General features: G+C 39.0%; 1 protein-coding gene across 13 annotated transcripts in view; it reads right to left on the bottom strand.

The window, feature by feature from the left end:
- Nucleotides 1–25998, bottom strand: part of DLGAP2 (DLG associated protein 2) — a 463944-nt gene that overhangs the window by 334181 nt on the left and 103765 nt on the right. The window contains exon 1 of one of the 13 annotated variants that reach the window (XM_054818868.1): nucleotides 11457–11533. The exons of 11 other annotated variants lie outside the window; for them this stretch is intronic. The gene's annotated coding sequence lies outside the window, so the exon portion shown is untranslated. Of the gene's footprint in view, nucleotides 1–11456; nucleotides 11534–25998 lie in introns of those variants that run through there. One more of the 13 variants, XM_054818872.1, reaches the window with a different exon arrangement.

Below are 25998 nucleotides of genomic sequence, written 5' to 3'. Positions count from 1 at the left end.
TATTACCAAGGAGGAAGATGCAACTGTGAGCACGATATAGTTTTGTGAATGACAATTCTTCACTCATTTGGAGGCAAGACTGCAAAAACTTTTGGCTACCCTTCAATGCAAGTGTTGAAGAATGGCAACAATAACTACAAAGACAATCCTGAAAGACCACATACCAATCATAACACAAAAAAATTGCACCATTAATGCCTTCCTTTAAAGACAACGAGATTGCTTCCAAAAGTTCACTTTTTTCTTCCTACCAACATCTCCAGAGGACTTAATTTAGAGTCTCTTAATAGCCTACCCTTTCCTTCTTCCTTTTCAGAGCTTCCAGCCCTTTTCATTGCAGTAGCATTTTCAGAATGTACCCAAGAACTTGGTAGAACTTGCTTATTGGAAAAGAAAACTGTACAGTAAACACCTGCTCTCCCTATGGAGATGTGTAAGCTTACAGTAGTTAAGAAGTGTCTCAACTTTGCACTGTTAAATTTAAACAAATTTTATAACAGGGGAATTATTTTTACCAAACCTACAAATATTTTTCTTGGGTAACATTGCCTTGGAAACCCTGGTCTGGGAATGTCAGTGTAGGCCTTCTGAGCCTTTCTTGTTTTGAGTAAAAATAGGTACCAGTGACTCGTGATAAATGACAGGCTTTTATCTTCCTATCTTTTTGTTTTCTGGTTTATGTCCCATGACAAAAACAGTTCTTTCACTTGCAATCCTATGTTCCTTGCCTTGCCTTCCCCTTCCCCTTCTCCTTCCTGATTTTCTAAGTTCAAATAGACTAAAAAGTGATGTAAGACAATGTTTTCCTATCTGGTTTTGGATTTTACACATTGCTGGTGTCTTTGAAAGATGACCAGCAGACTTTATGACAACACTGAAGATGCTGCTCTAAGAAATCATTCTAGAAACTATGGAAAAAATATGACAAAGAGGTAGGACTCAAAGATGATTGAAGGATGACCAGGTTCTGGCTAAATCTCACATCCAGGAATCTGTTCTCCCTTGACAAGCTGAAGAACCTAGTATGTCTTCAAGTAGTACAATTGTGTTGTCAGTTTGTAAATGTGATCAGTAGCAGCATTTCAGAGAAAAACATCGGGACAGGACTACAGGCTTATGACGTGCTTATGTCAGCTGTGTGCAAGAGGAGAAACAGATGCATGTTTTCTGAAGTCAGAACCTCCATCTTCACATTTGACTTCAGTGACCGTGAATGACAACAATGAAATGTGAAGATAGCAATGGCAAAGACCAGGATGCCTTGGTTTGAGGTTTTAGGTCTGAAATGCATGGTGTAAGTGGTTGCATATTTACACAGAGCACTGTAAATAACCAAGAATAGTTTGCTCAAATGTGTCAGGGAATTCAAACATAGGCAAAACGTCTTCTGTACATGTTTGAGAGCTGTACTGCAAAAAGCTTGCTACCATTTATACTCAGCCACAGGTACTAAAATTAATAAGATATTGGTAAGCACTGAAACTACCAGATTTAAGCTTCTGGTTGAGCCTTACCCAGTCATACAGTTTGAAGCCAAAAATACCCCAACTAAATTGTTAAGACTGAATTCCTGGAAATAATGGTCAATAAGATTTCCTCTACTGACCTCTGTATTGACTTTAATTATTTTTATGTCTTTAAAAAAAATAAAGCCAAAAAAAAAAATTGGAAAAAGGAATTCTTCACTTATAACACAAGCTGAACTTCTGCTTGAAGAGGAAAGGAGGATCTGAGGTTTTAGCCCAGGGAATACCAAGAGTATGACTTTGAGATTTGGCATTGTGTAAGAAACTGAGGAGGAAAAAATCAGGGAAAAGCAAAAGGGGATAAACAAGATTTGGGGGGGAGGGGTGGGGAGAGAAGTGTGTCAGCAGCTATGTAAGCCCAATATTAAATGTGTGCTGTGCTGCAGCAGCTAGAGTACCAGAGCTTGGGCCTTTTCAAGTCAAAACATGTTGTGAGTACTGGCATCATGTTCAGCTCCTTGTTCTGGCTGATACACAGTGATTTGAGATGACAAACTTTGTTCCGAAGGTGAAACAAAGTCAAGTTCTGTAACCTCAAATGTTGCCATGAGACAAAACAGTCGTCTTCTGGCCATATCTCATCATGGGCACTGGCACTAATCCATTTCCAGGCATCACAGCTCATAAACTCAGAACTATTATGGACTCGATAAAGTCAATCAATACATTAGTTAAGTGAGATGGAATGATTTAGCTCTTAGGGGAAAAAAAAATAGGGCTCAGTATTTTTCTTTGCTGTTTTTGAGCGTCTTGGAATAACATATTAAATCTCAAGAAAACTGAGTTCAGACAGACCCATGCCTTGGCACATTCACGTGAAACAGAAACAAGAAGACAAAGTCTTTTTATTTTGTTTAAATAAAATGAGAGGTCTTCAAAGCAAGGACTGCTTCTTACTATCTGTTTTACAAAGCCCTCTTGAAGGCCTTTTCTTCCGAGGCCCTACTTCATACTGAATATGTGCAACAGCTTGACAATATACTCGTTTTGTCCCCTATAAATTTGAAAAGTCAAACTTTAAAGTATCCGCATACTACTGGTGAGTTTTTCAAAGGTGGAAAAACCTATAGTACCTAAATGACTTTTCCCCAGTGCCAAATCTGAGCTAGATATAAAAACATAGTGCAGTGTTATGGGAGGAAATGTGGTACACTGGATCCCACAATAGGCATTAAAAATACATTTTGAAGCAAATTCTCCTCAATCTTACATGTTAACTTAAAGCAATAAAGGTAAACAGCTGCAGGTATTTGCACACATCAAAATAATCAATAATGTGTGTTGACTTATCACAATCTTTATGAGGCCTACTTTATCAGTGACTCTGCCTTTTATTTTAGAAACTAAGTTGAATTATATTTAATACTTCCTTTTTTGGAGAGAAAAAAATATTCACAACATGGGATAGGGAAACTGCATTTTTGTAATGAAAGAAACCCCAGAATACTTTAATGAAATTATATGCAATACTCAATATTGCAATATTCAATACGCAAATGTACAATAAATCCATATAAAAGCAGTTAGATCTTCTGCCTCCTCTATCAGCCTACATTTTCATTTCAGAGAACCTTGCTCCTATCCCAAAATAAAGTTCCCAAGATGGCATGTACTACAACTTTTAATCCATGTTTTTTAGCTTGAATATATCCAGAGGCTTCTAGCATAAGCTGTGGCAGTTACAATGTGCAGTGAAAGGACTGTTCAGCCTGACTACTAAAAATAGTGAAGTTATTTCTGACGTAGCAAACAAAATAGTAGAAATATTCTTTCAGTTGGATTATTTTCATTAAGTTTCATGTTTCTTGCAGAAAGACAATGTGTGCAAGACAACTCATTAACAGTGGTAAGGAAAAAGAAGTAAAATCCTCTAGCAGTGGCTCAGAAAAGCATATTACAGTACATCTGTCAACTGGCTCTTCTTTAAGTGTGGCTGAGGGCCAGAGAATGATAAGACAAAAATGCGGGTATCACTGATAGATTATTTAACCCTGCCAGCACGCAAAGGAAAAGCATCAGCAATAACATGAATATTCACAGTGGCAACCTTTGATGCTTTCATAATTCAGATTTGACCTCAGTGAAAAACTTGGCAGAAGACTGTTGTGTTCCTGTGATTCTAGTCTTTTATGCAAAGGACAATAACCACCCTGCATCAACCCTTCGTCGTGATTGCCCAGTAAGAACCTACAAATGTTTGATAACTAGGATTTTGCAGACTAGAACTGAAGCACACTGGCAAAGCTGATATGTGTAGAAGTCACTATGGTTACTGCCTACACTTGCTTTGCCTCCAATAAAATCTTTCATTTCCATAAGCATTAAAATTCACCAAATGCACCAAAATTATTCAGACAAAAAAAATCTCCGTGGTTCATAAGCCTTTTAGCTGTGTTGCTTTTATCTTTTTAAGTTTAGACTCTTAGCTGAGGCATATTATTACACATCTGTGTATAAGGACAATTATTGCAGTAGAAACCTTGCAGTGGAAATGCTTCGTTAGACCCCAGCTTCAGCAGCGTGTGCAGAACAGCTCTCTGCTCTTGGCCAGTGCAAAGCCGGAACACAGAAAACACTATGCTGGATGCCGGACGAGAAGCACTAGCCGGCGATTTAGCAAGCCAAATTCAAATAAATACACTTAGTATTATTGTAAATCTTCCCACTTCTAAGAAGATTAAAAGTTTGTCTTCCCTGATTAGATTTCCTGCCTGTTGTAATAAGAAACAGCTATACGTAAAACTAATTTTTTTTGTTTGTTTTGCTTTATCTTATAGTAATCAGCATGATTCTTCCTTTCAGTATTCTTCCATAAATGTCAAACTGGCTAGAGCTTATAATATTTCCTGAATTCACTATCATTTGGTATACCATAAACCTGCTCTTTAAAATTGTGTCCAGTGGCTGTGTCCTTGACAGTCACTAAAAACATTTCTTACTTTTATTCTTTTAAGCAGGTAGCTTTTTACTTAAGTTCCTCCCAACATGCCTGGTGATTTTGCTCCCTGCTATTGCCTGTTATTTTGAAAACTCGCCTGAACTCCTATCGCCACTCCTCCTACATCTAAGTAACCTATTCTTCCTGTTTTCACCTCAATACCTCCTTACAGCTAATGGCCTGTAGTCACCAGGTGACATATCTGACAGATCAATGCACTCTTCAGCAGTTTAGCTATTTCCTTTCCTTTTCCCTAATCTGATTTTGCTGATGATTCCTTTCGGTGCAAGTTCTTAATATTACTCTTCATACCCTCAATGAGTTCCTTTGAGAAGGTTTCACCGAGCACCTTTTCCCCCTTTTTTGGGAAGGGCAGAGTGCTCACTGGGAGCAGGACATGCAGGCAGAATACTTGAAACCTTCAGCAGGAATTACACTGAGCTCTAGCTATAGTTTGTAAAGAAGCAGTCCCGTCAGAGGTTTATTCCTGCCTCTGAGGCAAGAGATATAGTCCCCTTGACACCCAATTGCACATACTCTCTTCTAGTATCGCCAGGCCCAAGTACTCAGACAACACCCCCAAAAGTCACAAATGGAGCTTTCTCAAAATCATAAATGCTTTCTTAAAAGATAGATATGCAAATTTCACTTGATATTGACTTTTTTAGTTGGTAGGTTATATTCAGATCAGATTTCCAACCTGTAAGAACTAAAAATACTGTCTATCATACCATTACTTTCTTAACCCAATGGAAAACCAAAGTTTTTCCTGTAATCCCTCATTTTCAGAATAACAGACTTTGGCCAATGTACTACATTTCATGTGAAACAACGAATCAGCAGTGGTCGCTTTTTCATGCACAATTTCCATTTATGGCAGCTAGGTACATTAAAGAGGGAGGAAAGGACTTCCTAGAAGTTCAACGGACTCAGCTGTTGGTTTAAAATAGTTTAATCCACTCCCTGAAATCTCCATTCTTCAAGGACAAACATGTCACAAGGCAACTACTTCATGCCTTCAGTGGAAGTCATCGATATCTATGTAAGTCATAGAAAGCGGTATGAATAGTATTGAACAATTCTCTGCTCAGAATTGTTCAATATAAATGAGAATGTGAAAAAGGTTTTCCTTCTGAAGAGGTCTTACTAAATGCACTTGTGTCCAGGTTTCGGCAAAAATAGAATAGCAGTTTAGTGGGAGCTTATAAAAGCTGGGTAGCTGTGGAAGGAGAATACACCAAAAGGCTGATAGTTATTGGTAGAGTGCTACTCTGACTTTTAAGCTGTTTTCAGTTACTCTTGCCTACTTATTTGTGATCCTGTCCTCTTTCCTGGGAGAAATGCCAAAAAAATAAAGTGACCTCTGTATACTAGCTATTAAGTATGTTACCTCATGCTACTTAAAATATGTTACAAGCTGGTTGGCACAGAAACACATTTTCTTCTGCTTGGGAACACGTATACCCAGCACAATGAAAATTCACAGCCCCAGCTTCTTGGGAACTTAGCAGTCGGCCCTAAACATGGCTTCATATAGGGGTTCAGCTGCAACGGTACAAGATATGGAAGAGTATCTTAATCCATGAACAAGATAATTTATAATGGAACAATATTTAAGACAAATAAAGACCTTGTTCACATTAAATTATTCCACGTTAGGGATCCAACGATCTGTAAAGCTATGAATTATGCTTTAGAAATCATTCCAAGTAAAGCTACAAGCGCACAGAAGACATGCCCCCACTTTACCTAAAGCACAGACAAATATAGTGCAGATTCACAATCATAGCAATTGAGTGCACAGTATAAAGAAAACACAGCTATAAAAAAGCCATTATCATATAGAACGCAGCTGGCAGATAGATTAAGGAGACAATGAAGATACTAAGAAAATGGCAACTTTTGTGGGCCTGGAAGATGCGAAGAGACAAAGTGAGCTGCAAGCGGTGAACAAGAAGGGGGAGCAGAGAAAGCCTGAGAGAAAATTGCCAGGGATGGAAGCAGGGATAAAAGCCTTTGCCATAAACAGGGAAATCTGCCCGGCAGCCTGTTCTGCCCTACCCACATGCGTAAGGCAGGCAGAGGAGAGTTCGCAGTTGTTTTCCCCTGCCATGGCTGAGCCGGCTGCAGGCTTCCAGCAGCAAGACTTCATCTTCAGGCTTTATGCTCCTAGTCAACTCTGGTGTAACACAAGGGGACAGCTCCATCTAGAGGGCAAATATTCCCTCGGCTGGTAAAGTGGCATAACTGGGACTCTTAATGTCTTTTATTTATCCACAGGTCAGCACCTACTCAAAATAGCACTTCAAGCTGTTGTCCCCTTGGCAGGGATTTCCAGCGGGAGGGAGCAAGCCTCGGCCACCTCACCTTCTGCACAGTCTGAGCAGCTGAAAATAAAACCAAGCTTTCCCCGAAACCTACCTCTCTGTTTGAATGGTTTCCAACACCAAGCCTGCCAGACCGATTTTGCGGCATCCATAAAATGCCGCAGATTGAAGGCTACTCTCACTCTGGTGAAGACAATGGGTCCCAAAGGCAAAGGGTTCATGAACTCCTTACCACTAGTGTCTCTTAAGAAATAGACAGCCAAAGTGTTTCCCACTAATATCTTCATAAACCCATCTATATTTGGTAGCAAACAGAACATCAGTAGTTAATACGAAGTTAAGGAAATGTTTTAAAATGCTGAGATTATCGAAGAGGATGTTTATAACCCTTTCTGTTGCAAAGGCTTTCTCTGCTGAACAAAGGACAAGCTATTCCTCTCTATCGATTGATTAACAAGTATCTCCAACAACATCCTAATACTGCTAAGGAGCCTGACAAGCCTGAGAGCACCAAATCACACACTTTAAAAATGACAATATGCAAGGCTAACTACATCCTCTCCAGTGCTGGGATGTGGGCTCTGTGCCAGGCTATTCTCACGGAAGAGCTCCTCTTCTGCACTGATCAGGATTAAAAAAAAGCCTTTGAGTAGATGTCTCTGAACTCCCTTTTCTCCCAGGCACAGGCGAAAACATGTATCACAATGTAATTTTAAAAGCTTAACTCCACTGTAGCTTACTGTACTCCTGTAAGGGCTTATTCAAATAGGCAACCAGTTATATCAATATTATTCTTGCCGTTCACTGTTTTTTGGCCTCACAGAGTATGTATCACCAAATATGCACTTTTTATAAATCAATATATTTAGATTCAGACAAGCTGTGTATCTGAGCAACAGCACAGCAAGGAGAGACTGTTGTCTATGCATTAAATTTTCTCAGATTAGTCATTTATTATACAATAGTGTTCTAAATTTTACTCATCACTTTCTTCCGGTGTTTGTTAGTGAGGAAGAAAATTTTGACTCAAACAAGTTTACCTTTTTAATAATGATGCATTCTGCAACTTACGTATAAGCAGTTAGTGTGAACCAATTTAAGATTAAAATTGCTGAGCTGATTACTGTAAGCAAGAAATATTTGGGGGGGGGGAAGAAAAAATTAATGCTCCTTTTCCTATAAAGTTTATTTGCGCAACTGTCTACTCCTTCCTTAACCTATTTTTTTTCCTGTAGATTTCTTGTTTAATACGTATTTTTGCAATAAGCATACAAGCTAAATAAACAGGAGCAGAGGCAACAAATTTGACAGTTCTCAGTTTGTTTGGTTTTTTTTAAATGGGCATATTTTTCATGAAGCATTGTTGGGTTTTTTTTAAAGGATTCATTTTTTAAAACAAAACTAGCAAATTACACAGTCATTTCTTCCCCGACTTCTTCCTACTTTAGGAATTCAGTTCGCTGTTATTCAAAACAAAATTAGTTGCAGTGATGAGTCATATTTTTATGGTAGCAAAGAATATAAGATATGTGTCTATTTATGTAGCACATGTATAATAGCACATTTGAAGTTTTTTAAGGTCTCTTCTAAGAGAAGTGCAAAAGCACGGATGAAGACCAAGCTCAATGGTGGCCAAGAGCGAGCCCAGTGGACTCTCACCTGTGTGTGCAAATACATACACATACTACTCAGCGGCACTGACTCTGTATAAACGCCTATGGTAAGAGTTGGGTATCAATCAAATGAAAACACCGGAACTGACCTCCAAGCAGCTCTACTGATTAGCAATCACTTATGCTCAAAGACATCCCCACCTTGCAAGCTCAGCTTCATCCCTTGGCTTCGGACCCGGAACAGACCAGTCCTCGAGCAAGTGCTGCCTCTTTGCAGTGTCCAGCTTTGCAGTGTCTGGCACTGATACAAATCAATGTCTCAAAAGCCAGTGGGCTAGGTGGTCACACAAGTGGCACCATTACTGCACCTCTGAAACATACTCCACCGTCCCAGTTTTTACTCGGGTGGTCCAAAACTGAAGAAGATACAGGTGAGAGATGGACAACACACTTTCATTATTGCAATAAGTTTTTGGAGGCAGTCTCTTTATGAAAACCTGAATTAATCTAATTGGGTAAAACAGAAGAACAGCTTAGGTCAAGGTACAGTGCTCAGAAAGGTGAATAAAGTATGGAGGACAAGGTAGCATGCTCAGAAAGATGGCGAAGACGGTTTATTATGGTATATATCTAAAGTAGTATAGGGTAGAGATAATTTACAAAAATTTAACATAGCCCTTTCTATGTGTCAGGAACACACGTGACACAAAAAATCCTACCCTTTCTGTGATATTTGGAATGGTTTATCCCTTTCTTGCTCTAGCTGAAAATGGTAGAATATATGAACAGTGACTTCTGGAGACTGGACTACAGAAGTATCCACGAGTGTAGTCCCAAAACTTCAGATGTTGAAATCAGAACAAAACTGAGACTATTTCAGTCATTGTAGATCAATGTTCCTGGTCTAAATTAGTCAGCTGCCTGTTATGCAAGATCATCCTCCCTGCTAGTCATTCTCACAGGGTATTTACAGAACACTACATGGGAATGGTGAGAATCTGAGTGAAGGTACTACCAGGAGGAGGCTACTTAAAAAAGAACATACCGCATGCATTTCCAGGCAGACATTTAAGTAGACATTTCTATAAAGTATTTGCTTTTTCATATTCCATCATATACGCGCACATACATACATATATACACACATGTACACATTGTGTTTGCATGTCATTGCAGGTAACATGGGAAGGAAGAATACATAAATATGTTTAAAAATGTTTTAGGGCAAGAAATATTTCTGTTACTTTTGGATAGCACAGGCTTATTTGGAAATAGCTTTCAAAAGGCAGCCTTTGGAGAAAAGTATTTCACAAATCAAACTGATTCTCTCAAAGCTTATTTTGCCATGATAACACTTACTGGAGTAGGAGGAGGAAGGAAGAGAAAAATCAGGGAAATTTGTTTTTATACCATCCCAGTGGATTAAAATCTTTCCTTTTTGATTCAAAGTCCTGAACAAGTTGTAAACCATCTCATCAAAAAGATCACAACCAAGTGCACACAAGATTTTTTAGCACAATGATCTGTTGCCCTTCTACTCCCTTTCTATCTTGCACTATCATTTCCTTACCCTAGCTGGCTTGGGGTGGAGATATAGTTTCATCTGTATGGGATAATTCCTGCCTGCTTAACTCATGCTAAAAGACTCCTTTTTGGAAAAAATGTAACAAGTCAAGTTAATATAAGGTGGACTAGCTCAAAAAATCTCTCTGAGTAGCCTTTTGCTGCTTGCATCATATGACAGCATTGCTCTGTGTGCAGAGTTATCTCAATTACTGTTCCATCAATACACTCATAAAGAAGCCAGGGAAGAGAAGTCAAGTAATGTTCCAATTTGTCATCATTGTTTTTACTGTATGTTTTCCTTTTTATTTCTTAAGAGGTATAGTACATGAATTAAAAGAAGTTTAATTCATTTTATTTATACAGAATACAATCTGATCTGCACTGATTCAGGGTCCATCTTATTTGCTAAGGCACGGGATAGGGAACCGGGACTGTAGAGCCAAGCCAAGAGTTAGGCTACTTTTGTTTGATAAATAGCAGCATTTTTCAATAGCACTTGACCAAAAATACAGGAATTTCAGAGAAGCCCGCCAAACTCCAAGTGGACTGTCTGATGATTTGGCACAACTTGAGATAACGCTGAAAGCAAGTACGGCCAAATTAGTACTTGCATTCAGTTAAAATGAAATGGACTATAATATGAATAGATCAAAATTGGGCCCAGATCCTGCAATTCACTATGCAGGCAGACTGTCAAGTGCAGAATCAGCACTTGGGTGAGCAGAAATCTAATGAGGGAAAGCTCTAAAAAACCGAAAAGAATTGCTAGAAGAAGAAGTACTGAAATCCTGCACATAGCTAGAAATATTTGCTAAAACCCACAGACGTTAATAAACGATTTAAGAGCAATTACTTCCAGCCTGTAAATGATTCTTTTAATGTAGTGAAAAGAATTTCATGCAACAATGTGTCAAGCCGGTTCGGAACAAGCTCTAAAATAAGCCTGATGACTATGTTTATCCACAGCAAAGCAAGTATTTTAATAAGTATTAACCAGACCAAGAAGCGGTGCACTTCCTCAGCACAACACAACTTACAGAGATTTTGGAAGAAGACTAGAGATGAGAGAGAAGGAGCGAAAGGTTAAACATACAAATCCCAGAAAGGAGTCTTTAAATGCTGGGCTTTTTTGAGAATTGCAGCCTACAATGCAGTTCCTCTGCTTCATGTTTGCTCTGAATTGAAAAAAAAAAAATAAAAAATGAAGCAGTTTGGTATTCTCAAAGAATCAGTTTTATAGAGAAATCTATTTACGTTAACACAATAGATTGCATCATGTTATATAAATAAAACCTTATACTGTGACACAAGGATCTGCTAGGAAAGTCAGAAATTTGATTGAAAGAGATGCTGTGAAAAATCTGCAAACCTGAACATCAAGGAGAAAAACGAAATGAAGAAAACAGAACATATTTCTAGACATTTTACAGATAAAAATATGTACAAACAATAAAGGAACAACAACACCACAACAAAAAAGCCTTACCATGATGTTTGCACAACTGTGTGTCTGTAGCCCATGCTATAAATGTGAATACCTTCTATTCCCATCATCTCAGCCCCTCTAGTGGCCAGTACCTGAAGATCTTGCCTTCAGGAGGGACAAGATCTATCAGTATGTACCATTTGCTGCTGCTCCTGTATCTTGTCAGAGATTTTTTTCTTAATTGTGTAATTTTTTCTGGAGATTCAACTTGTCACCTTTTATTAGCATTTTTGTCACTGCTGCTGCTACGTGCATACATCTAATTGCTAAGCAACAAAGAGTAAGCTCTGCACAGCACATTCAATTACTGCATTCCCTGTGCCATGCATTGTTACTAGTGCACTTACATAATATGAAATACAAAAAAAATGGTAAAAATATTTATTTCTGTTTCCATAGCATCTAGAAGCCACAATCTGGAATCAGGCTCCATCGTGCTAGCCACCAGGCAGAGAGCTAACAATCGAAGATGAAAGCAAGTGAACGGATGCAAAGCGGAGAAAAGTTAAAAGTAGAGCAGAGTTTCAGCATTTGCCTAGATGAATAGGCTAAATTTAAGGCTCAGAGGTGACTGTCCACCTATGGTGAGACAGTAGGGATTTTCAGGCATTAGGGAACTATCCCTGAGGCTTGAATTCCTCAAAGACTCGAGGCATTTGTAAGCATGGGGGCCTCAAGGCACAAAGCAGTAACTTGGCAAAAGCGTATCAGTTTGGAAGAAGAAATACATCTGCGCTGTATGAAGAAATAATCTCTTTCCTTCTCTTTTTAAGGTATAGAAAAACCAAGGCAGGCAGTATTTTCTCACCAAAATTACACTTCACTGTCTACTTTTCCTATGCAAATGCAGATTTGCCCCTATAATTGAAGGGTGCTGCCTCCAAAATCTGAGCTTGGTGCGAACATGGATTGAGTTTGTTGAGACTGCAATTCTGTCTTTCAATTACTGAAGAGCAGGTGTGTTTACCAAAGAGTTCTCTACTCCTGAAATGTAAAAGGACAGTGATCCATACTTGCTTTTGGTGTGATTACTAGCCATTATACCCATCACAGTCAGCACTGCCTTTCTAAATAGTGCCTTATCTGCAAAATTCAGTGGAAAGAACAGCTTGGAAAATGAAGCCGTTATTGTTTAGGTGTACAAACTTTCACAACCACGTACAACTATTTTTATTTCTGCAGTTAGATGGGAATTTGGGTATCGGGCCTGACTCTCTCTGTGCCCCTTTGACATCTCCCAAGCAGCAGTTGCTATTAAATCATGGACAGTTGTGTACAGAGTCCTGCCAAACAGCACCAATGTTTCCTCTGGGTTCCAACATTTTTGCATACAGAGAAACTGAACTTCTCCATTAGCTGAGTCCTGTCTCAGTTGGAGGGACTGAGGTGAGGGCTGTGGTTGTGTTCTGGGCACACCATCCTTTATACTCCCATGGGAAGATCAAACAGCATTCTTCCAAATGAACCACAGCAGGAGTCCATGAAGAACATTATCAAATTCCTAAACTAATTAATTAAAGCAGTACTTAATCATACAGAGTGCTTCTGCATTAAGCTACTCAAAACATTAATTACTTAACCCCTAATATATCTTTGTGAATATATTCTTTTAATTGTTATTTCATAAGAGAGCAGATGGATGCTCAGAGAGGCCATATATTTCCAAGAACTACAGAATCAAATTCCATAGCCTTCGGATTGAAAACAGATGCCAGGGAACCAGCTGCCAGTTGGGAGACCCAGTTCCTGCCTCCTGGGTGACTTTGGATGAATGCCGTAGAGAACCGAGACAGAGATTTGTGAGATAAATACAGAAGAAAATGCAGGACTTTCCAGCTACTAGAAGGAGCTCAGTGGTTTTCTTGTGATCCGGATTCCTACGACTCCTCAGACTAAGGGTTCCACAAAAGGTAGCACAGAAAGCAAGTCTCGTGTCACTAGCTTTTAAGATAGAAACTGTGAAAACCCACTGAATGAGGTAAATTAATGGCATATTACATTCTATTTTGTGTGCTGATAACAGGAAGAACTTAATCATTTTCCTACCATTTTAACTTTGTAGCATTCAAAACCTACTAAATGAACAGGTGTGCTTCTACATTTCATAACACATAGCTCATTTCTGAGCTCTCACATTGAACGTTAATGGTTTCTTCTGCTTAGCTCAAGACAGCAGAATTACCTTGTTTGATGGGGTTTTCCCTAAGCATCGGTCTGAACACCGAACACATCTGCTCCTAACATAGCCACCTTGAATTTGGTGACACAATCTCATAAAACTTTCAGTGTTCAGCTCTTAGCGATCACTCCAACGTGACTGTGAAGCATTTGGTGCACAACACAGCCTCCGAATCTGAGCTGCAGTGACATCGCGTGCAATACAGCCAGCAGGGAGGGAAAAGAAAGGTTAGGTACGACCATTTCAATCACACACTTTACAGCACAGAGTTCTGATAAATGCTTTGTTATTCCCACATTTTTATAATTACCCTTTCATTCCTTCAAAGAAAAATTGTAGTCATAATCTGTTCGGCTTCGAGAAGTTAAAGAGGGAGCATACAGTTCAAGTGTTGGTTACAGCAGCCACAGACCCCAGACCCAGGGGCTGGGGATCTGCAGCAGCGATGCAAGAGCTCTGGGCTAGTGGGATTTGGGAAGGGAATCTTTTTTCCCCTATAGAACCCTGTTAGAGAGCACGCCTACTTACAGTAATAATGAAAAGGAAACTAAGCCTGCACTTTCCAGACACTGAGCCCTCTTTTACCCAATAGAGCAGTGACAGCGGCAGTAGCCTTCGCTCATGCTTCCCACATCAGGAGTGCTAACAGGGCCAGCCTTCTAAATGAGGTGGCAAGACAAGCCTTACTGGGTTCAGAAAATTATCTTTTTCTGAAAATAATAAAATTTAATAGATTTTTGTCTATTACAATGGCATTTTTCAAGGACTGGATTCATCTTACATAGACCACCAGCAATAAGATAATTTTCAGCCAGTACTAAGCTATATATATTTTTTTTCTAACTCAAAACAACTTCAAAGATGTGTCACAGAAGACTGAGTCCAAGCCAAATTAGAACTGCAGGTTAAAAAGACATTTTTGAATTGTGTGTGTAAAAGACTCAAAGATATTTCTCAGTTCAGGAAACAAAACTTGCATTTTGGTTGCTTTTTTCCCTTGCAGATAGATCATTTAGAGGAAGCCAAACCCACACATTCACTGAGAACACGCATATGGAGCACCCAATGGGGTTCCTCCTCCATTGCCGCGCTTTAGGCGTACTTAACATCAACAGCTTCCACGTGTTTTCCTGAACTATTATTTTCACTTTTTCTATATCCACCATTTTTGTGAGGTACGTCTTTAAACCAGTCTGTTAACATATATAATTAGTGTGCCCTTTTTTGCCACACTAGTGTGGGGAGAGAATTTTGTCCTTTATCCCGTTTGAAAATACTCACATGAAAGACAGCAACTGAATCAGGAGCTGAACAGTAGCTGTGAATTTTATTATCGTAATATTATTAATTTAAGCCTTCTATAAAAGCGTTTGTTAAGGATGGGCATGAGGGAGCGGAACATTATAGGAATTTCTGTAATTTAGAACCTCAGAGCAATGAACAGTAGAGCGCATCTTCAAGCACTTGTCTCCAAATCAATGCTGTCTGGCTTGTAAAGCAGAGGCAGGGAATGTTTTATTCACAGTATTTCAGGAATGGTTAAATGCAGTTCAAATTACAAAACTTTTAGAATTTGTATATCACTTAAGCTTTAAACTTGCTAGAATCTGGTAGGATTTACACATTACAGAAAATGGGATCTTTAGCTCCTAAACAGTGAGTTGTAGTCAATCTCTATTATATTCTAAATTTTGCTGTCGTAACAGTAAATGAAAAATCCTTCCCAATTCCAAACATTTCAGTCAGTTGAAAGTGGATTACGGGGTGGGGGACATCCCACACAATCAGCATAAATTGTATGGGGATGAGGGGGCACCAGTAAAATCCTAGGAATAATTCAAATCTTAGAGTAATATCTCTCTGCACAGAGGCAACAAGTATTTGATGAAATCATTTTGTAGACAATGCTTTGTGATGTATGTCGGTGAAAGAGGTCTTTGTCTGCTGGCTTCATTTCCTCATGACAACAAGAACAAAACACCAAAACCCAGAAATACAAATTTTCTGTGGTCTTTATTAAGACATACATATTTGCATATCCAGGACAAAACTGAAAGGCTCTCATATACATTTTCCAGAGGAAAAAGAAGGGAAGAGATAGGAGTTAAGACTGTTTTGAATGTAGAACTCTACTCTCTGTAGCTGTTGTCATCTACGAGCTTTTACGTCCATGCCACTGGTTGCATGACCTTTGGTAAGTTTGTTTATGTCTTGATTTAGTCCAAATTAGTTCTGCATGGGATAAAAGACAGGAGACCTGTTGGGAAAAAAAAACAGTAATTAGAAACTCTCAGGTATTGAAGATCAGACTGATTTTCTTCAGAAAGAATATTCACTAGGCTGAAGAAAGCCTTCACTTGTTTTCAAAAGTAATTAAGGATGAGGTGCACTTTGCATTTTTGACTATAATAAAAGTGGGAACAGTTTTTTACTGTATGTCCAAATGTGAAGAAGAAAACTGTGATGTTCTACCAGCATGCAAAAAAGTGTATATCTGAAGTAGGGTTGTATTATGTACACTATAAAATTAAATACAGCAGAATTATGCAGTATGCTGTCCCTCACCACAACTGATAAACATCAAGTGTTTTCACAAATGGAACAATAGCATCCATTATGTTGTCTCAGAATACGTATGCTTCATAATTAACATTATTAGAGGAGGAAAACTGTGTTCTGTAAAAGCAGTTCAGTTAAGTGACATTCATAATACCTACCATGCAGTCCATTAACCTCAGCAATTTTAAGTAGCGTCACAGTCATCCATGGCATTTCAGATTTCTCACAGCTTCAAATCTGTGGGCAGCTTCACAAGCTTTTTGCAAAGTTTCTCATGACTAGGACATCTGTAAAATTCCCTCCAGACCTTTCTTCAATTCATCTCTTGTTACGCACTCAGTAATTCACATCTCTGAATAAGGATAAAAATACGTCCTTAAAAAACCATGCTCTACTGAACAAAACATCTTTAAAAAAAAATATATTGATAGTTTTAGGTGCTGTAAGATATTAAAAGCATACTGTTTCTTAATCTTACCTTTTTTTCCTATTTCAATGTGAGCTTTTGATGAGCAGCATTCCCAGCTGAGTCTCATAATGAGAAGTCAAAACAATCGGATATCGATCTTCCGGCTTTTACCAACTAATCCACCGTTTAACACGGGTGTCTTCAAAGGTTTTAGCAACCTCACTATGTAGGTGAAAAAAATTTATATATTTTACAGTCATAAGAAACAGTACAACACTGCCTGATGTGTTGCTTAGAGACAACAGCTCAAAGCAGAATCCTAAAATATTCAAGAGATTACAGTATTGTGTGAGTATCAGTGGCTAGTATTTTAATGTTCTGGTTTCATATTTTATAAAAGTGATTTTCAATCCAGAATACAGCACAGGGAACCCATTTCTCTTTAGGGAAATAGCCATTGAAAGTTCTCTCTTTTGGTTTTTAATTTCCACTTAGTTGCTCTTGAGTTTGGCCTCTCTCCTGAGGTTCATTTTGCTGAAAATTTTTGTTATTCAATAACTGTGAAAGAAAGGGTATTAAATACTGCTTCACTGTCAAATTTTCTTCCTGGATGTGTACTCAGGAAATAGGAAAGGGTAGAACTGGGATGCTAAATTTTGGCATAGTGGTTTTTGTAATTTCTTTAATCCACAAAGGGAATAAATTGGTGCATCTTTGTTAATTCTGATCTCATGAAACTGGTATTCTTTTCCTGAAAGGAACTGATTCAGATTTCATCATCAAAATTGAAGCAGAACTGCTATACCAATAATACCTTTAAGTTACCGTTCTTACAACGTACTCGTAGTCCTGCCTCCTTAGCATAAATACTTTTGCATTTCTGATACAGATATGTGAGAGACACCTATCTGAAGGAACATATGATGGTGATGCTAAAGGAATTCAGAGATCAGTGTGCACAGAAGAGGATGCCATCTCTTCCTTTCTGGCGGGCAGTGCTAAATAATGTTGCGCTACATAGCTCAACGTAATATAATATGAAAAAGATATTCAGATCCTCAGAGCATGCTAGTGTCTAAAAGAAATGCAAAATACACTGGCTCTTATAGCCCAGGGCATACACCCAATTTCCATTAGTGCTAGTGGAGAAGATGCAATACATGCACTCTCTCAGAAGTCAAATCCTACCTATCCAACTTGCTACTCACCTTGTGTGACACAGACTCTAGACACAGAGCCTCCAAATGCCATATGAGTGGACAGCTTTAACTGGTCTGGATTATCCATAAAAAGCCCCATGTCTGAGCTGATTTAGGGTTTTGAGTCTAAGAGTCAGGCTGCAAATTCCAGAATTTTTAAGGACTGCGTGTGTTTATAGTCTTACGAACAGAGAGGAAAGATCCCAAGCAAACCAACCAGATTAGTGATCTAAACACAACCAGGGAGAGACAGTTCCTTTAGATCTTGGTTGTCCTACACAACTGAATTTACTAAACTAAAAACCAAATTTGCAATGGCTCATTTGTATCAGGGTAGTTATAATTTACCAACTCCTAGCAAACGCAGGCAGCAATCATACCAAGTGGCTTAGCGTGCTTCGTCACAACGGTGCCATGCCAAACCACGCTACGCCAGCATAAAACTCATTCTGGTCTGGCAGCTTTCCTACTCTACATATTGTCCCTAGTTTAAGCACACTTTCTGATGGAGCAATGCCTGCAATCTCCAGGGATTTCTGGAAAAGGGCTCTCTAGAAGCTGCTTGAGCTGCTGCGTCGCGGCCGCGTGGCAGAGCCCGTCGAGCCCCGCAGAAGGCTGGGGAGACAGCTGCAGCACCACCCCCCGCGCTCTGCAGCTCCCACGGACACCCTCACCTCCACTGCCACAGCCCACGGGGACGCTCTGAGTCACAACTCGTAACGTAAAACCTCCGTCTGCAAGAGGGTTCTTTCTTTGCAAGCAATGGGAGATGGTACTCTGACTAGAGGGGAAAAAAAAAAAAAAAAAGCCAGAATGTGGCTTTCGTCTGAGGAATGACGCTGCAGCCGATGTCCCGCACCCTCAGTCAGCTCCGGGTTTGATTTAAACCCGTCCAAGCAGGGCTTCTGTGGGCAGGAACACAATTTCATATTTTCTTGATATGCAAGAGATGACACTTCAAATCAAAGACAAATAACATAAAGAAATAGAATTTTTTTTACTTTTTAGCATATTCCAGTGCTGTCTACAAGTCTTTTTTTTTTTTCCCAATGAGAACTGTAAACTAACTAAACACTAAGAATATGTTTGATAAAACAGAGTATCCAAATTTGTAAGATACACTTTCAAAAGGTCATTTTCCATAATGTTACAGTGATCACCACCTGATTAAATTGCCTACTGCTCCGAATTTAATGAGAGACTGAAAATTCTCAATGGTAATTGGGATAGCCAATGTCTTTAAAGAGGGAAAGTGAGTGGGTAGCTAGTTGAAGCACAGAAGAATGCTTATTAGTGTGGAGGTGGAAGAAGTCTTTACTGAGAAAAACAATTAAAGACTATTTTATTTGGAAAACATTGAATTTTTATTTGTGCTACTTCGCTGGAGTCCTGGATACATTATCAATTCCATAACAGGTGGAAAAATAAAAAATAATAATAAAAAAATGCCCAATAAGCCAGCACTCTCTCTCCTGCCTACAATTGCATACTGTATGGTAAATTTAATGATTTCATATTTTTCAGTATGAAAGCTCTGCAAGTATTGTCAGGAACTCTCTAAGTGATCTGTGTCTTGCCCTGTTTTTCTTAAAAGTAAAAAGTTTGTTACTCCAAACAGTCATTCTCAGGAAATCCAAAACCACAGAAAGATATAAAGACAAAGACAGTAACGACTATCTGATTGCACACTATAGAGCCACTACATTAGGAAATAAGAAATAATTTCAGCTTACTTAATATAAAGTCCCATAAAGACACTAGGTATTATTTATGCTCTTTCAGTAAGGTTATCAGAAAGTTTTACTGGGGATTGCAATGGCACTAAAGCAAACCGCTGTTAAGTATGTGGCTCAGATGTGCGTTAAGAACACAATGATAAAGGCAGAGGTCTTACTAAAATGACTGCATTTTTAAAATCATAATAAGAATTTTTTCCCCCTAAAAGACAGAGTCTATTTAAAAAATAAATTATTTAAAGGAAAACCCATGAACTACAATATATAAAAGATCAAGCGAGGCAATTGCAATAGACCCTCTGGGTTCATAATCAACAGAATTACTGACATTTTTATGTCTTTAAGCCTGCAACTCCATCTTGATACCCATATTTACCCTGGCTGCAAAATGCATATGAAGACTGACTTATTTTAAGTTAGTTAAAATGTGTCATAAAAGCAAAATTTTAGTTTATTAAAAAAAAAAGTACTTAAGACCTTGCTTTAAAAATATAATTGAAAAATTGTAATTCGGTGGTTCTGAATTAAAGGAAAAAAAATAGCATAAGGAAAATCTTTAAGCTTGTTCTAGTTCTGTGAAATGACTAGCACAGCTATCAGGAGCTATGATGAGCCTGGGGTTCTGAGGTCACAGCCGGAAGGATTGGACATGTGCCCCAGCAGAAAGTGCTCTTTCAGAAGCTATATTTGATATTCCTTGTCCATTCTGTGCCAGGAGCATGTTAAAATACAGATGAATTGTGGTTCAAAACTGGGGTTAAAATCTGTCCTCAAGCATATGACCGCAGTTTGTTGCTCAGTTGAAAGACTGACTTGTTTTCTAGTTCCCAATTTTCTTTTCTTTCAGAGCAGGTATTTTATTGAGTCATATCTGGCTGGGTAAAAAAGACAGACATCAACTGCCTATTCATCGGTTGGTATAAAATGTTTAACAAGGCACTGGGAGAGTGGAAAAATGTGCAAAACAAACAGCAAGCTCAAGCTATAAGCAACAGAAGAGATTGAAGCATGAACAACCACAAGCACAAACATCCTGGCCTCTCTTCCAAGCAGCCGGGAGAAATGGACTTCAGTAAAATGTTATTTCCTTTGTTAAGAGAAAGCAAATGCAGGTTCAGGCAATTCCCACCAGGTCTGTTATTATTTACAATGGGCACAGACATCACTCTCAGCATCCTGTTTAAGGAGAATAGGGGCAGGGGAAGAGCTCCAACAACTTCCAGCGGAAGAGAGACTTAACTCTTCACAGCACAGTCATTCCCGTGTGCAATGAAAAGAGACTTCATTGCTAATCATGGCTTACTAGTGCTATTGCATTATAAGTTATCATCAATAATCAAACAATTAAAAAAAGTTAAAAAAATGCCCAGGCACAGTAGTAATTTCAGGCTGCCAACAGTAGGGATTCAGGTTAGAAAACACATTCTTGTTTTGAAAATCTTCTGGCTTATCTTTCTCTGGAGAGAGTTAAATCCTTTTGCCTATACCATGAATCAAAACTACCTTCCTCTAGCCAAATTCTCGTCCGCAGGCTTGGAGGAGAAACCCCCGTCCCTGGTAAGAGGTCTTCTCTGCCCTCACACCAAGCAATTTGTAAGGCTTTTGATTGCACGTGAACAAGGAAGAAATCTTTGCAGACCCTTCTGCTCATAGGAAAGCTACCCTTGCATCAGCTCTTCCCCCCCCTCCCCGTCCCCTCAACCCCTCATTTCCTGCAACAGGTACGAGAGACACAGCAGAACAAGAAGTCTGCATAGGTGAGAAGTTCATGGAATTGGCATGAGCTGCACAGGAACCTTATCCATCAATAATTCAAGTCAACCCTTCAGCTCTTCTAACTTCATGAAGGGTCACGTAGCACTTACTCCCTTGTGAACCTCATGTGCCCATGACTGGAGGTCAGGAAGAGGGATGGCACCAGCTTGGGGCTTATTCTGATGCTTGGAATGTGTTGTAACCTCGCTCCAACAAAAAGGAAGAATGCTACATTAAATATCCCTTTACCTCACCATATGCCCTTACCAGGTGGGGTTTTTTTGGACCTGTTTGAATGTGGTTATGTAACTACAATTGAACTCTGTTCTGATGTAGAGGAATTTGGAGAGGTTCCTCCTCCCTCGCCCTTAAGCGCAGGACAGTGGGGAGAACCCATGGCAGAGCCTGCTTTTCCTGTTTGAGTCTTCCCTCACTTTTCAGTCTTTGAGCAAAAATAAGAACCTAAAATTGTTTCTGCTCTAAATGAACTTTCAAGCCTATGTTTGTAATTCTGGGAGGAGAAAGGAAAAAAAAAAAAAGAAACAGAGAGAGACGAAAAGCTAGCTTACATGCTTGAGCCATAATATTTCTAGGACTGTTTCCGTAACCCCCAGATTCCAGTGGCATTATAAGATCACCATTCAGTGATCAAGTGTGCAAACTGCAGCCTTAGAGAAAGACAGTCCTTGACAGAACACAGAGAGCAGAGAAGCAGGTAAGAGCAAGACAGTTACGATTGCTAAACTACACAGTGCTTATTCATTTCACCTATAAAGAGAAAGTATATTTTATTATTCACTCCATCTGAACTCTGTTCTGTAAGCCTGGTTCTTTTATACACTGAAGACTATGTTACTGAAGTACTAAATGAACATAAATAACGTTTACATTCGACTTGTAGTTCCTATGTCACAAAGCTTAAGAATGCCAAGTAGATAAATCCAAACAAATCTAATTTCCCATTTCATGATAGAGAGATTCGGGAATCATAAAGCATAACAATATAATAAGGAAAGGAAAAAAAATAAATCCCTGCATCATACTGGGTTTCATTTTATTCTCTAAGAGGTACACATTGCCATTAATTCTGCAGGCTATCTACTAAGACAAGGACATTTAGTCATGAAATCACTGTCAGTGAATTGATAACTGTCAAGAATCTGTTCATCACAACACTTGTTTCTTCTTGATTCACTTTAACAAAACTGAATATTAATGCACAACAAAAATAGTAGTCTTTGCATGCAAAACTTATGTGTTTCACTGAAGACACCCCCACTTCCTCCTACCAAACAGCTGTGTACAATAGTACATTCCAAAAAATTTTCTTTAATGCTAGAGCACCAAAGAATGGCTGAGGTAAAAGGAAGTCTTTTTGTCAAATGCTTTGTTTAGTGAAGGCACTTGAATGTATTTTTATTTTATTTACCAATTATAAAGCTGCTATCATATTACGTAACTTATTCCAGGCCAGAATTAATCTACAATAAAGCTATGATCTGAATGAATCTTTAAAGAATTATCGGTGCTTTCTACACCATCTATTGGTGAACCAGAAAGAGGCAACAAAAGAGGTCTTATTAGGAAAATACGCATCATGGATAGACATGGAAACTTGTTATTAATCAACTATTCATGTGTGCAGGGGGAGCAGAGACACGTTGAGAAGTGCGTTTTGGGTCCAAAATAGGAATAGTAAATCTCAAAATAGATATATGAGCCAAGAACAATAGTTCACAGTATTTATCTTGTGGCTAATTGGTGCACCATATAAAATATATCTTGCTATGTGCAAGGGCATGGTCTGAAATGCAAGGCTTTTGATAGTTCTGTTATTGAGAAAATTTATGTGATGGTGACACCTCTTGCGTGGACATGTTAAGTTTAAGTCTACGAGCTCATGCTAATGTCTTGATTTGTTTCAGCCTGTAAGGAGTTTGTGCAAAATAACATTAGCCAATTCTCAGTATTTTGAATACCACAAAGGGTGATTTATTTCAGGACAGTGTAAATTGCAACTGCGTAGTGATGTACTGAAGAGCTTCCAGCCTGGAAGGACATGCAATGATCAGGTGTGCAGGACCAACACCAGTTTTCTTTTATATTGTAGGAAGTTAATGCATGGTAACCAGGTGGTATTCTCACAAGAAGTTTGATCTTTTTTACTAATAAGTATTCTTGGTGATAAACAGCTTCCTTTAGATTGTGCACTGGGCCTTGTCTCGACTAATTTGCCTGTTTGTTATGCACTGTCCTGAGCGCGAACGTACTGCTCACCCATTTAGCAGAGAGCTGAAGAAGCCACATCCTTACTGAAGGGCAATGGAGCTGTGGCTAACACCCCTGAATGAAATGGCATTGTGCTAAAGCTTTAGATCCAAGACAATCATTATTTGCCTGTACAAAACTAAAGAAAATAAAAGGATGTTTCTATGACTAATTAGAAAAAGTATTTGTCCCCAAGGCTTTATTTCAAGGAAGAGGTGGCTGAAAGCGGTGCATTGGCTTCTAAAGCTCTTGTTTCATTGAGCAATGACAGAATTAGGGAACTTCTGCTTGGACCACCAAGCAGAACTCATTGTACTTCAGCAACGCAATTCCTGATGACCCAAACTTCTCCGTTCAACACAGGCAGCAGTTAGGATCTCCTAGCAAGCATTGCTCAAGGTGGCACAGAGGGTAGGTCAAGTCTGAGCTTGGGCCTGATGCTAACATACAGCAGCAGCAAGAGGCAGAGACAAGAAAAGCAGAAGGTAAAGGGAATCTGTCACGTATTTTTAAGAAAAGGAGACAGCATGCTCCCTATGGACTGAACACAAACGTGACAGACCGTGCTCTGGTCCTGGCCAGAAAACAGATAAAGGGCTGCACAGAATGCAAGAAGGAGAAAGAAAGGAGACCCTGTTGGAGATACTTGTTCGTCTGACATTTGCATGGGCAATTGGAAAACCTCAGACAAGAACTACTCCTAAAATGAAGCTGCGGGTTTCTCCACGCAGGCTTTCCACGTACTCCAAGGGAAGCATTGCTTGAACTAGTACGCATGGAAGGGAATTTTGTCGTGTTTCGGGACTAAGGTTTGCAAATGTGATCATCAAATATCATAAAAAGGCACTTTTTTGCTTTCAGGAACAGTCAGAATAGATATTTTAGGTAAAAATATAGACTTTTGGCCTCTGTCTGGTGTGAGAGGAGAAACTGAACTATAGCTGAGCATCAGATTCCCAGACACTAAAGTTGGTTTAACAACCCGATTTTCAAGATGCTGAGTTCAGTCAGTTATATATGATTTTCCCGTGCTTGATGTTCACTTTAACTGAGTATAGCTATGCTAATTATAACCTCACTGTACTCTCGCTCTCCATGGGGCTCCTACTTTGCATAAGGCCACACTTTAATTAAAGAGAATGTTTTCTTCTGTGCCACTGATACCCATCCAGACCTCCTTGCAGAAGTTTCCTCTGGTCCAATTGTGTACTATGTAACAAATGGGTGCAAAGAGGTAAAGTAGCTGCAGCTCTAATGTGATTGAAAATAAAACTTCAGCCTCTCTTGCTCACAGGCTGCCTCCTTTTTTTACTTCAACTTTCAGAGTGTTGTGAACACTGGAACTGATAATGTTTCTACCTCTGCTTTTTTCTTTTTTTCTAGAATCGTCCTGTAATAACATTGAGACTTCTCCAGAAGTCTCCACCAAATTCAGATAACGAGAGATACTTATATTAATTGACAAAACTCAAGCAAGAATAGGAAAATGCCTTCTTCCTCAAACCTCAAGATGTCACTGAAAGAAATTTGCATTTGGTATTTTCCTTACACAGACTGGGCTTTTGGGCATAGATCCAACAGGACAGATTAAAAGTTAATTACTTCCATTCACCTTGCAATATTCAAAATATAAGATGCTGTCATGAAGAATGTGTATGGGACCTTAACTGGCATAACAATAATAAACCCTATTCTTTCTGTTCCCAGGTATCAGAGAAATAATACTAGAGATAACAAGAAAAATATTCTTATGTTAACACTTCATTGAAAGATTCTGTACATTCAACAGAAATTTGGAAAACTTGTTTCCTGTTTGGTTCTTAATTTAAAATAATAACCTAATTAAATTTATGTAAATGGTAATCTACGTTTCTGTAAATTGCAATCAAGAGAAAACAGTTCGCACAATAAAAGGTTGAAATGCTGCAAGCAAATCCCTTCTGCACACAAAGGTACCTTGCCTTAACTCTATAGTTTTGTATTTCAGGTCAAAAATATTGGTCATAGATGGTCTTGGAGGTGTGCTACAGTATCCTCCGTGTTAAAAAGATCGTCACTAAGCTGCTCAGTGATCATACAGAAACAGTTCAACTAACCCAGATATCACTGGCCTAGGGGACATGGTTATCATCGTCCCCCTTGCAGCAACAAATCTACTAGTGGACAATTACTGCCTCCTCAGTTCCTCCAAACTGTCTATCTATATGCAATTTTGCCATTTTCCTTAGAATACGGAGGTACATATCACCTCACTATAAAATGTGTATTTCTGCTTTAATCAAGCTCATTTGACAGACGCTGAGGAACAAGCTGGCAGAACCGGGAATCTCTGGAGGACATGCAACAGTGACCACTGAGGCATGGGACACCCTGCCTTGGCAGGTCAGTGCCAGGATCTAACCCTGCCCTTTCCCAGTCCCGCTAGTCCATCCCCAGC

The sequence above is a fragment of the Grus americana genome, chromosome 3, assembly GCF_028858705.1.
Source record: "Grus americana isolate bGruAme1 chromosome 3, bGruAme1.mat, whole genome shotgun sequence".
Taxonomy (NCBI): Eukaryota; Metazoa; Chordata; class Aves; order Gruiformes; family Gruidae; genus Grus; species Grus americana.
The sequence above is the reverse complement of the archived record's forward strand: the minus strand, read 5'-3'. Positions and strand labels throughout refer to the sequence as shown.